Source organism: Electrona antarctica (genome assembly GCF_951216825.1).
Source record: "Electrona antarctica genome assembly, chromosome: 9".
Taxonomy (NCBI): domain Eukaryota; kingdom Metazoa; phylum Chordata; class Actinopteri; order Myctophiformes; family Myctophidae; genus Electrona; species Electrona antarctica.
In genome coordinates this window covers 52,444,686-52,456,952 of record NC_136790.1, presented here as the reverse complement: position 1 = coordinate 52,456,952, position 12,267 = coordinate 52,444,686, and positions in this window count along the sequence as shown.

Sequence of the window (12,267 nt, the reverse complement as noted above, 5' to 3'; positions counted from 1 at the left end):
CGTATAGGCTATTGGTTCTGCTCTGTGCTGACTGTCTTTTTGCTGTTTGTGTGTGTGTGTGGGTGCGAGAATTACGGGGGCGGACTGCAGCACATGCACCATCTGACCGAAAAAGAGCTTTCCTCTGCCGGTTACAGAGGCGACTACTTTTCAAACTGAAGGCGTGGGTGGCGAGGGTGCGAACGAAGGACATTATTAGGCTACCCTTTGTTTCTCCCAGATTTGTCCCTAGCTACACAGAATACACAACAGTTGGAGAGATATATTTATATACCGCTCCGGCGCTCCTTATTGGAGTTACACCCTGTTGTTCTTTGTAAACTGTAAGCCCTAACATTTCAAAACAACACACGACTTGACTGAGGGCTATTATTAACGTATTAATAACTCGAATACAAATCTGTTGATACATGTATTCAATTTAGGGTTTAGGCTATATAGCCTACTCGAAGCTCATATTATAGTAAGTATAAAGAGAATAAATGTAGTTAGTTTGATCAAACAATCGTGGAAGACACGTCGTTGGTGTAATAGCCTATTTGGTATAGACCAGTGTTGCCGATGGAAACTCTGTGACGCATTGAGGGGATCCCCGGGCATGCATGTCTGCATCACTGCTCATATAATGGTGCTGATGGTGATGCTGGGGGATGCTGTTTTGAAGAGGGTGATTTCATAATTCTTTTTTAGCTCATTTCAAAGGATAAGGTTCACTATACTATACTATAGGCCTACTGTAGGCACAATTGATGCGGAGCCCACAAGTTCAAGGCAGTATAGGATGGATTGTGCGGCAGGTATAGGGAGGGAATGAGACAGGTGCAATGCAGGTGAGTGTAGGAAGTATCTCGGGATCAGGCCTACTATATGGCCTTGTCCATCTATTCAACTATACGGTAGTTCAAATCCGAGGTAGAAGCTATAGAGGAAAGTTACATAGTGCAACCCTACTACTGTAGGCTACATGTTTTCACGTTTTAAGTTCACTTCCTTAAGTGACTATGTGTGTGGGTGGGTGTGTGGGTGGGTGGCTGGGTGCGTCTGAGCATGAAAACAGCATGGTTGTTTTTCACCACCTGCATGCGCAACCTAACACACACACACAAACACACGCACATATTAACTGATTTTGGGTGTGCCAGTACAGTACAGTACAGTACAGTACAGTACAGTACAGTACAGTACAGTACAGTACAGTACAGTACAGTGGAGGGTACAGTACAGTGGAGGGTACAGTAGAGGGACCCCCACACGGTAACTCTAATTTCTCAACCGTTTCGGACGCGGGGTGGCTCGCCGGAATCGGGTCAGCACCCTGGGTGCGTTCCTGTGGGTCTGGAACCCCCCCCCCCCCCCCCCCCCACATAGGGTGACCAGATGTCCCTCTTTGCGTGGGACAGTCCCTCATTACCAAAACTTTTCAGGCGTCCCACAAATTGAGACCCTGTCCCACATTGTGACTGGCAGGCAATTGCATCAGTGTTCAAATGCCCTAATAGTTAGTCCCCTAATAGTTGGCCTTCTGTTGTAAAGCTCTCTCATTGTCTCTTCCTGCAAGATGTGGTTTTAAGCCTGTTAAAATAGCATACAAATAAAGCATGATTTTAAAACAAAATGTGAGACACCAGAGGAGTTTATAAATGATAGCCAATAGGCCTATGGTCGAATATGACATCAAGGCATTTAATAGCAACTCAAGTAGTAAGTTGCTAACCCCGGTACTCCAGTATCGCTTGTGTGGGACAAGTGGGATGGGGGGACCCCGTCCCCCCATCCCACTTGTCCCACACAAGCAATACTTCTGTCCCTCAAATGAACAGTTTGGATCTGGTCACCCTACCCCCACACAGAGTTGCACCACTTACTTCACACAGGTGTGATTTTTACTTTATTTATATGATGATTTCCTGTTTTTCATAAAAAGTGTATATCTGTAGGCCTCTGTATGATGGATTTAAAATGGAGTGTCTATAGTGCTTTTTGGTTTTGTCCTCAAAGTAGGCCTATAGCCGTTTTTGTAGGCCCATTGACTTGCACTTTCAATCAATCAAAAAGCTTTAATAGGCTATACATTCATCCTATGTCTGTGTTTAGTAAATGTCTTATAACAACTTATTCGTTAATTATTGATTATTGAAAAAGGGGACAGCAGCAGCACAGCAGCAACAAGTTCACACTGTCGTAATGCAAAGCAATGACATTGTACTGTAGGCATATACCTCTGATATATTCTTTTCATTTTTAGGAATTGTGCTAAAGTTGGATGGTTTCATGGAATCACATTCCTCTTCTTTATTAAATGTATATATTCGTCAGAATCCTCATGCTCATGGACACTGTACACTCCTGGAATATGTTCCATGATCAGTAGGATCATGTCTACATCAAGTAAGGCACATTGGTATAATATCTCATACAAGGTGAACTCAATGTGCTTCACGGATAAATAATAAATGCTGTAAAGAACAAACAGATACACCACAGTACTCCAAACCACAGTCCCCCCCCCCCCCCCCCCCCCCCACACACACACACACACACACACACACACACACACACACACACACACACACACAAAGTAAGGCATAAAAGAAATCCATCCATCCACACATTCACAGCATATGAACTCTTTCCCCACCCACACAATCATGCACACCCACACAGGATGCAGCAACCCACAGAGAGAGAGAGAGAGAGAGAGGGAGCACTGGGCGAAAAGAGCAAGAATCCCTAAATTCCGGTTTTAGGATTCTTCTAGAATACGGACATTTCTGATGCATATCCTGAGTTTTGTTGATATGCGGCATTTTATGTAAAATATGAACTCAATATACACCCTGAAGACAATATATTGTACTAGGATATGAGCGTAATTTTATTTTTGTCATGTATGTGTTCCGAAAATGACCTGAGGGCGAAAATAGCAAGAATCCCTAATTTCCGGTTTTAGGATTCTTCTAGAATACGGACATTTCTTATGCATATCCTGAGTTTGTTGATATGCGGCATATTATGTAAAATATGAACTCAATATACACCCTGAAGACAATATATTGTACTAGGATATGAGCGTAATTTTATTTTTGTCATGTATCTGTTCCGAAAATGACCTGAGGGCGAAAATAGCAAGAATCCCTAATTTCCGGTTTTAGGATTCTTCTAGAATACGGACATTTCTTATGCATATCCTGAGTTTGTTGATATGCGGCATATTATGTAAAATATGAACTCAATATACACCCTGAAGACAATATATTGTACTAGGATATGAGCGTAATTTTATTTTTGTCATGTATGTGTTCCGAAAATGACCTGAGGGCGAAAATAGCAAGAATCCCTAATTTCCGGTTTTAGGATTCTTCTAGAATACGGACATTTCTTATGCATATCCTGAGTTTGTTGATATGCGGCATATTATGTAAAATATGAACTCAATATACACCCTGAAGACAATATATTGTACTAGGATATGAGCGTAATTTTATTTTTGTCATGTATGTGTTCCGAAAATGACCTGAGGGCGAAAATAGCAAGAATCCCTAATTTCCGGTTTTAGGATTCTTCTAGAATACGGACATTTCTTATGCATATCCTGAGTTTGTTGATATGCGGCATATTATGTAAAATATGAACTCAATATACACCCTGAAGACAATATATTGTACTAGGATATGAGCGTAATTTTATTTTGGTCATGTATGTGTTCCGAAAATGACCTGAGGGCGAAAATAGGAAGAATCCCTAATTTCCGGTTTTAGGATTCTTCTAGAATACGGACATTTCTTATGCATATCCTGAGTTTGTTGATATGCGGCATATTATGTAAAATATGAACTCAATATACACCCTGAAGACAATATATTGTACTAGGATATGAGCGTAATTTTATTTTGGTCATGTATGTGTTCCGAAAATGACCTGAGGGCGAAAATAGGAAGAATCCCTAATTTCCGGTTTTAGGATTCTTCTAGAATACGGACATTTCTTATGCATATCCTGAGTTTGTTGATATGCGGCATATTATGTAAAATATGAACTCAATATACACCCTGAAGACAATATATTGTACTAGGATATGAGCGTAATTTTATTTTGGTCATGTATGTGTTCCGAAAATGACCTGAGGGCGAAAATAGGAAGAATCCCTAATTTCCGGTTTTAGGATTCTTCTAGAATACGGACATTTCTTATGCATATCCTGAGTTTGTTGATATGCGGCATATTATGTAAAATATGAACTCAATATACACCCTGAAGACAATATATTGTACTAGGATATGAGCGTAATTTTATTTTTGTCATGTATGTGTTCCGAAAATGACCTGAGGGCGAAAATAGCAAGGATCCCTAATTTCCGGTTTTAGGATTCTTCTAGAATACGGCCATTTCTTATGCATATCCTGAGTTTGTTGATATGCGGCATATTATGTAAAATATGAACTCAATATACACCCTGAAGACAATATATTGTACTAGGATATGAGCGTAATTTTATTTTGGTCATGTATGTGTTCCGAAAATGACCTGAGGGCGAAAATAGGAAGAATCCCTAATTTCCGGTTTTAGGATTCTTCTAGAATACGGACATTTCTTATGCATATCCTGAGTTTGTTGATATGCGGCATATTATGTAAAATATGAACTCAATATACACCCTGAAGACAATATATTGTACTAGGATATGAGCGTAATTTTATTTTTGTCATGTATGTGTTCCGAAAATGACCTGAGGGCGAAAATAGCAAGAATCCCTAATTTCCGGTTTTAGGATTCTTCTAGAATACGGACATTTCTTATGCATATCCTGAGTTTGTTGATATGCGGCATATTATGTAAAATATGAACTCAATATACACCCTGAAGACAATATATTGTACTAGGATATGAGCGTAATTTTATTTTTGTCATGTATGTGTTCCGAAAATGACCTGAGGGCGAAAATAGCAAGGATCCCTAATTTCCGGTTTTAGGATTCTTCTAGAATACGGCAATTTCTTATGCATATCCTGAGTTTGTTGATATGCGGCATATTATGTAAAATATGAACTCAATATACACCCTGAAGACAATATATTGTACTAGGATATGAGCGTAATTTTATTTTTGTCATGTATCTGTTCCGAAAATGACCTGAGGGCGAAAATAGCAAGAATCCCTAATTTCCGGTTTTAGGATTCTTCTAGAATACGGACATTTCTTATGCATATCCTGAGTTTGTTGATATGCGGCATATTATGTAAAATATGAACTCAATATACACCCTGAAGACAATATATTGTACTAGGATATGAGCGTAATTTTATTTTTGTCATGTATGTGTTCCGAAAATGACCTGAGGGCGAAAATAGCAAGAATCCCTAATTTCCGGTTTTAGGATTCTTCTAGAATACGGACATTTCTTATGCATATCCTGAGTTTGTTGATATGCGGCATATTATGTAAAATATGAACTCAATATACACCCTGAAGACAATATATTGTACTAGGATATGAGCGTAATTTTATTTTTGTCATGTATGTGTTCCGAAAATGACCTGAGGGCGAAAATAGCAAGAATCCCTAATTTCCGGTTTTAGGATTCTTCTAGAATACGGACATTTCTTATGCATATCCTGAGTTTGTTGATATGCGGCATATTATGTAAAATATGAACTCAATATACACCCTGAAGACAATATATTGTACTAGGATATGAGCGTAATTTTATTTTGGTCATGTATGTGTTCCGAAAATGACCTGAGGGCGAAAATAGGAAGAATCCCTAATTTCCGGTTTTAGGATTCTTCTAGAATACGGACATTTCTTATGCATATCCTGAGTTTGTTGATATGCGGCATATTATGTAAAATATGAACTCAATATACACCCTGAAGACAATATATTGTACTAGGATATGAGCGTAATTTTATTTTGGTCATGTATGTGTTCCGAAAATGACCTGAGGGCGAAAATAGGAAGAATCCCTAATTTCCGGTTTTAGGATTCTTCTAGAATACGGACATTTCTTATGCATATCCTGAGTTTGTTGATATGCGGCATATTATGTAAAATATGAACTCAATATACACCCTGAAGACAATATATTGTACTAGGATATGAGCGTAATTTTATTTTGGTCATGTATGTGTTCCGAAAATGACCTGAGGGCGAAAATAGGAAGAATCCCTAATTTCCGGTTTTAGGATTCTTCTAGAATACGGACATTTCTTATGCATATCCTGAGTTTGTTGATATGCGGCATATTATGTAAAATATGAACTCAATATACACCCTGAAGACAATATATTGTACTAGGATATGAGCGTAATTTTATTTTTGTCATGTATGTGTTCCGAAAATGACCTGAGGGCGAAAATAGCAAGGATCCCTAATTTCCGGTTTTAGGATTCTTCTAGAATACGGCCATTTCTTATGCATATCCTGAGTTTGTTGATATGCGGCATATTATGTAAAATATGAACTCAATATACACCCTGAAGACAATATATTGTACTAGGATATGAGCGTAATTTTATTTTGGTCATGTATGTGTTCCGAAAATGACCTGAGGGCGAAAATAGGAAGAATCCCTAATTTCCGGTTTTAGGATTCTTCTAGAATACGGACATTTCTTATGCATATCCTGAGTTTGTTGATATGCGGCATATTATGTAAAATATGAACTCAATATACACCCTGAAGACAATATATTGTACTAGGATATGAGCGTAATTTTATTTTTGTCATGTATGTGTTCCGAAAATGACCTGAGGGCGAAAATAGCAAGAATCCCTAATTTCCGGTTTTAGGATTCTTCTAGAATACGGACATTTCTTATGCATATCCTGAGTTTGTTGATATGCGGCATATTATGTAAAATATGAACTCAATATACACCCTGAAGACAATATATTGTACTAGGATATGAGCGTAATTTTATTTTTGTCATGTATGTGTTCCGAAAATGACCTGAGGGCGAAAATAGCAAGGATCCCTAATTTCCGGTTTTAGGATTCTTCTAGAATACGGACATTTCTTATGCATATCCTGAGTTTGTTGATATGCGGCATATTATGTAAAATATGAACTCAATATACACCCTGAAGACAATATATTGTACTAGGATATGAGCGTAATTTTATTTTGGTCATGTATGTGTTCCGAAAATGACCTGAGGGCGAAAATAGGAAGAATCCCTAATTTCCGGTTTTAGGATTCTTCTAGAATACGGACATTTCTTATGCATATCCTGAGTTTGTTGATATGCGGCATATTATGTAAAATATGAACTCAATATACACCCTGAAGACAATATATTGTACTAGGATATGAGCGTAATTTTATTTTTGTCATGTATGTGTTCCGAAAATGACCTGAGGGCGAAAATAGCAAGAATCCCTAATTTCCGGTTTTAGGATTCTTCTAGAATACGGACATTTCTTATGCATATCCTGAGTTTGTTGATATGCGGCATATTATGTAAAATATGAACTCAATATACACCCTGAAGACAATATATTGTACTAGGATATGAGCGTAATTTTATTTTGGTCATGTATGTGTTCCGAAAATGACCTGAGGGCGAAAATAGGAAGAATCCCTAATTTCCGGTTTTAGGATTCTTCTAGAATACGGACATTTCTTATGCATATCCTGAGTTTGTTGATATGCGGCATATTATGTAAAATATGAACTCAATATACACCCTGAAGACAATATATTGTACTAGGATATGAGCGTAATTTTATTTTTGACATGTATGTGTTCCGAAAATGACCTGAGGGCGAAAATAGCAAGAATCCCTAATTTCCGGGTTTAGGATTCTTCTAGAATACGGACATTTCTTATGCATATCCTGAGTTTGTTCATATGCACCATATGACCATTGGGCCTGTTTTGAGTGAGATATTTTACTGATATTGGTACTTGGTAGTTCATGAACATTGACAGAATCTGGTGATTTCTACTGGGCGAAAATGCCCAGAATCCCAAAATATCTCATTGGATAAGTCACTGGATTTTCTGTAGAATACAGAGCTGATATCCTGAGTTCTTTGATATGCCAAATGTTATCAAATACAAACCCAATATACATCACAAGGACATACATCTCTGCTGTCAGGAAGAAACCACTGTTATTTTTTTCAGAAAATTAAGAAAACATTTCTTTTTTAAACAAAGCAATACTGCCTCAAAGTTGGAATTTATATATTGTCACTTACTTGCATGAGAGGTGGTAGAGTTAGCTATTTTAACAGACAGTTTGAGTGTCCAATTGAGTTAAGAGGTTTAGTTCAAAGCACCTTTTACGATTTCATTGTGTGTTAATAGCATTGATTTATGCCATCATCTAAAACCTCCAAAATAGAGTTGGGTGGTAACAGTAACAATACTATAAGGATACCAGCAGCTACATCTTATTTTTGTCACGTGTTCCAAATAACACATTTCCACGATTTTTCAAAAACAAAAGGGGGGTGGCACTCTATTGTGTAAAGGTTGTTGGGGGGCCATTCTGCCCAACAATTACATAGGTTAAACCAGGGGTTAAACTATGGTGCGTGCACCCCTTGTGGTTCCCAAAGTGGGGTCTGGGGACCCCCAGGGGTCCTTGAGGAAGTTCCAGGGGGTCCCCAGCTAAATGATAGTTTGGAACCAAATGGACCCTTATTGGTCTATAACTCTGAGTGTACAAATGGAACCATGTGTACACTCTCAATTAACATTGATTTTACAATATAAATTGGGGTCCCAGAGATGGAAATGCCATTAAATGGGGGGTCTGTTAGAGCCGTACATATCTTCTCTTATGGGAGTTCCTGACATATCTTTTCAAATGGGAGTCCGCGGGGCGCGGGCTAATAAATGTCAATTTGGGGGTCCTTGACATGAAAACATTTGGGAACCACTGCTCTATGGGGTGCGTGACATGAAAAGGGTAATGGTGGATTTATGGTGATATTTAACACAAACAGCCAAATCTGCAACACTGTTGTAAGGAGATGTATAGAGCAGCTGCAGGAGTATACAGCAGCTGGCATGTCTTTCAGTGTAGTGACATTCTGTGATTATTTTCCATAATCATAGTAAAAAATGTATACTTTTCATCCAAATGAGAGACTGAGCGTTGGAGGTTCGTCAGCTCAGCTAGGTCAGGAGGTAACAGGGGGTGCACGGACAAAAACGTTTGTGTACCGTTAAACATATCTTGCTGAAGGTAGTGTTACCAACACATTAACAGATTCCTGTCTTGCTGTAGAAAATGCTACTTTGAAAGTACAGCATGCACACTGGCTACTGCACGTGCCATGTAGGGTAAAACGGACGAAAGGAGTATTCGTCGGAGAGAGACGAGAGAGAGTGCTAATAATAATTTAATGTAGGCCTAAAGTTTGTAAAATAAACGGTAAAACGCCCAAGGCTCCACGTGCGTCTGTGTTTACTGTTTGTGTCTGTGTGTGCAGTGCACTTGCACGACGCCGCGCGCGGCCCCTGGTAAAGTAACGCCCACCGGAAACAGTTGATTTACAAACTCTCAACCTATTTCATTGCGACGCTTTGTGAGCTTGTAGATCGGCAGATTTCCCTGTCCCCCACACAGTTGTAGTTATATTTACACTTTTATCTCAAAATGATTTTTCTATTCTACTGTTAGCTTGTATCCTATCCCCCCACCCCCCTACACACACACACACACACCCACACACACACACACACACACACATCCATATGCCTACATTCAGTTTTCTTGCATTTTGCTTATCTTAGGAGGTGATAACTTTGATTCAGACAGACAGACAGACAGACAGACAGACAGCGAGACTGGCTGTATGTCTGTCTGTCTGTCTGTCTGTCTCGCTGGCTGCCACGATATTTTCAAACCCCTCTGGGCAGGTGGGAGACTGGCATGTTATATTATGATGGTGCCATTTACCAAAACACAAACAGGCACCATGCACATTTTGTAGGTGCCTGTGAATTATTTTGTAGTCCACTTCCAACTCTGTGTGGTCGATCATACTAACTACAGACAAATGAGCTGCAATGTTTTGGGAAGAATGTCCTGGAAGACAGTTGAAAGATGAATTAATGCCAAGTGAAGTCATGTGAATCCTCAATGCCATTTGGGTCATGGTGTCATGAGTGACCTCCCGCTTTGCCCTCCACAAACGGCGAGGGAACTGTGCAGTTCACGTCATTTGACCAGTACAGTCCTCCTAATACCCTTTCACTTGCCATTCTTTATTATTTTTAATAGAAACCCTTAAATGCTGCACCAGCTGACCTTTCTGAAATGTGTCTATATAGCAACTCTAGTCAGCTTTTGGTCATCATTTCTCACCAGCTTTGTTTAAACAGTAATTGACTGAATGGTTATACATATGGAGATATTATTAACTGAAGTCACACACACACACACACACACACACACACACACACACACACACACACACACACACACACACACACACACACACACACACACACACACACACACACACACACACACACACACACACACACACACACACACACACACATTGTACAGTGCGAAAGGGACAACATATAACCTATTTGTTTGATAATTACATTATGTATTGTGCCTGACTTGAATGAGCAATATATAATCGGGGACTCATGGGAGCCCATAACGCTCAGAGGCCTGAGGATTTAAACATCAAGGTTTCCCGAGTCCACCTCAGCCCCCCATACATGCAGGCTTCTTCACCAACTGTATAAGCTCTTCAACAGTTTGAAGGGGTTTACGGCACACAGGCATGACTTTAGTGACCTGTCAACCGGCCGGATACAGAATGTGTAGGGGTCTTAGTCATCCATGAGCATGCAGAGGACATATTTTAAAATATCTCCTTCTGACTGACTTCAATGAGCCATCAGGGACTGGGAACCAATAATGCTCTGAGCCCTGCTTGCCTAATCTGTACAGTAGGCTATGCGCATACAATTCGGCTGGCCGAGACGAACGAGAAAACATATAGGTCTCCTCCCAAACGGACACTCCTAAAGGTCAACAGTCACCCAAGACTTTGAAGCGACCTCTAGGGCATTATAAATCATTTAAATATTTTTAAAAAATCATTTTTTTTCAGGCAGGACACATTTTTCATATTTGAAGGATGCCAAATCTGATGAAATGGGTCTCGTGTCTCTCCGACACTTCTAAGCGTCCACGATCCAGGAATAGACACGACATTCGGACTAAGCCGATTCAACATTTGCGGCCTTCTGTCCTTAAAATCAATAGTAAATTCCCAAAAAATCGTAGAGACAAACGGAAAACAGATCGTCGATCAGCTGGCCGAGACGAACGAGAAAACATAGGTCTCCTCCTAAACGGACACTCCTAAAGGTCAACAGTCACCCAAGAGGCTTTGAAGCGACCTTTTTGGCATTATAAATCATTTAAATATTTTTAAAAAATCCTTTTTTTTCAGGCAGGACACATTTTTCATATTTGAAGGATGCCAAATCCGATGAAATGGGTCTCGTGTCTCTCCGACACTTCTAAGCGTCCACGATCCAGGAATAGACACGACATTCGGACTAAGCCGATTCAACATTTGCGGCCTTCTGTCCTTAAAATCAATAGTAAATTCCCAAAAAATCGTAGAGACAAACGGAAAACAGATCGTCGATCAGCTGGCCGAGACGAACGAGAAAACATAGGTCTCCTCCTAAACGGACACTCCTAAAGGTCAACAGTCACCCAAGAGGCTTTGAAGCGACCTTTTTGGCATTATAAATCATTTAAATATTTTAAAAGAATCCTTTTTTTTCAGACAGGACACATTTTTCATATTTGAAGGATGCCAAATCCGATGAAATGGGTCTCGTGTCTCTCCGACACTTCTAAGCGTCCACGATCCAGGAATAGACACGACATTCGGACTAAGCCGATTCAACATTTGCGGCCTTCTGTCCTTAAAATCAATAGTAAATTCCCCAAAAATCGTAGAGACAAACGGAAAACAGATCGTCGATCAGCTGGCCGAGACGAACGAGAAAACATAAGTCTCCTCCCAAACGGACACTCCTAAAGGTCAACAGTCACCCAAGACTTTGAAGCGACCTTTGGGCATTATAAATCATTTAAATATTTAAACAAAATCCTTTTTTTTCAGGCAGGACACATTTTTCATATTTGAAGGATGCCAAATCCGATGAAATGGGTCTCGTGTCTCTCCGACACTTCTAAGCATCCACGATCAAGGAATAGACACGAAAGTCGATTCAATTATTTTTTGTTTCAGGTAAAAGACACTTGTT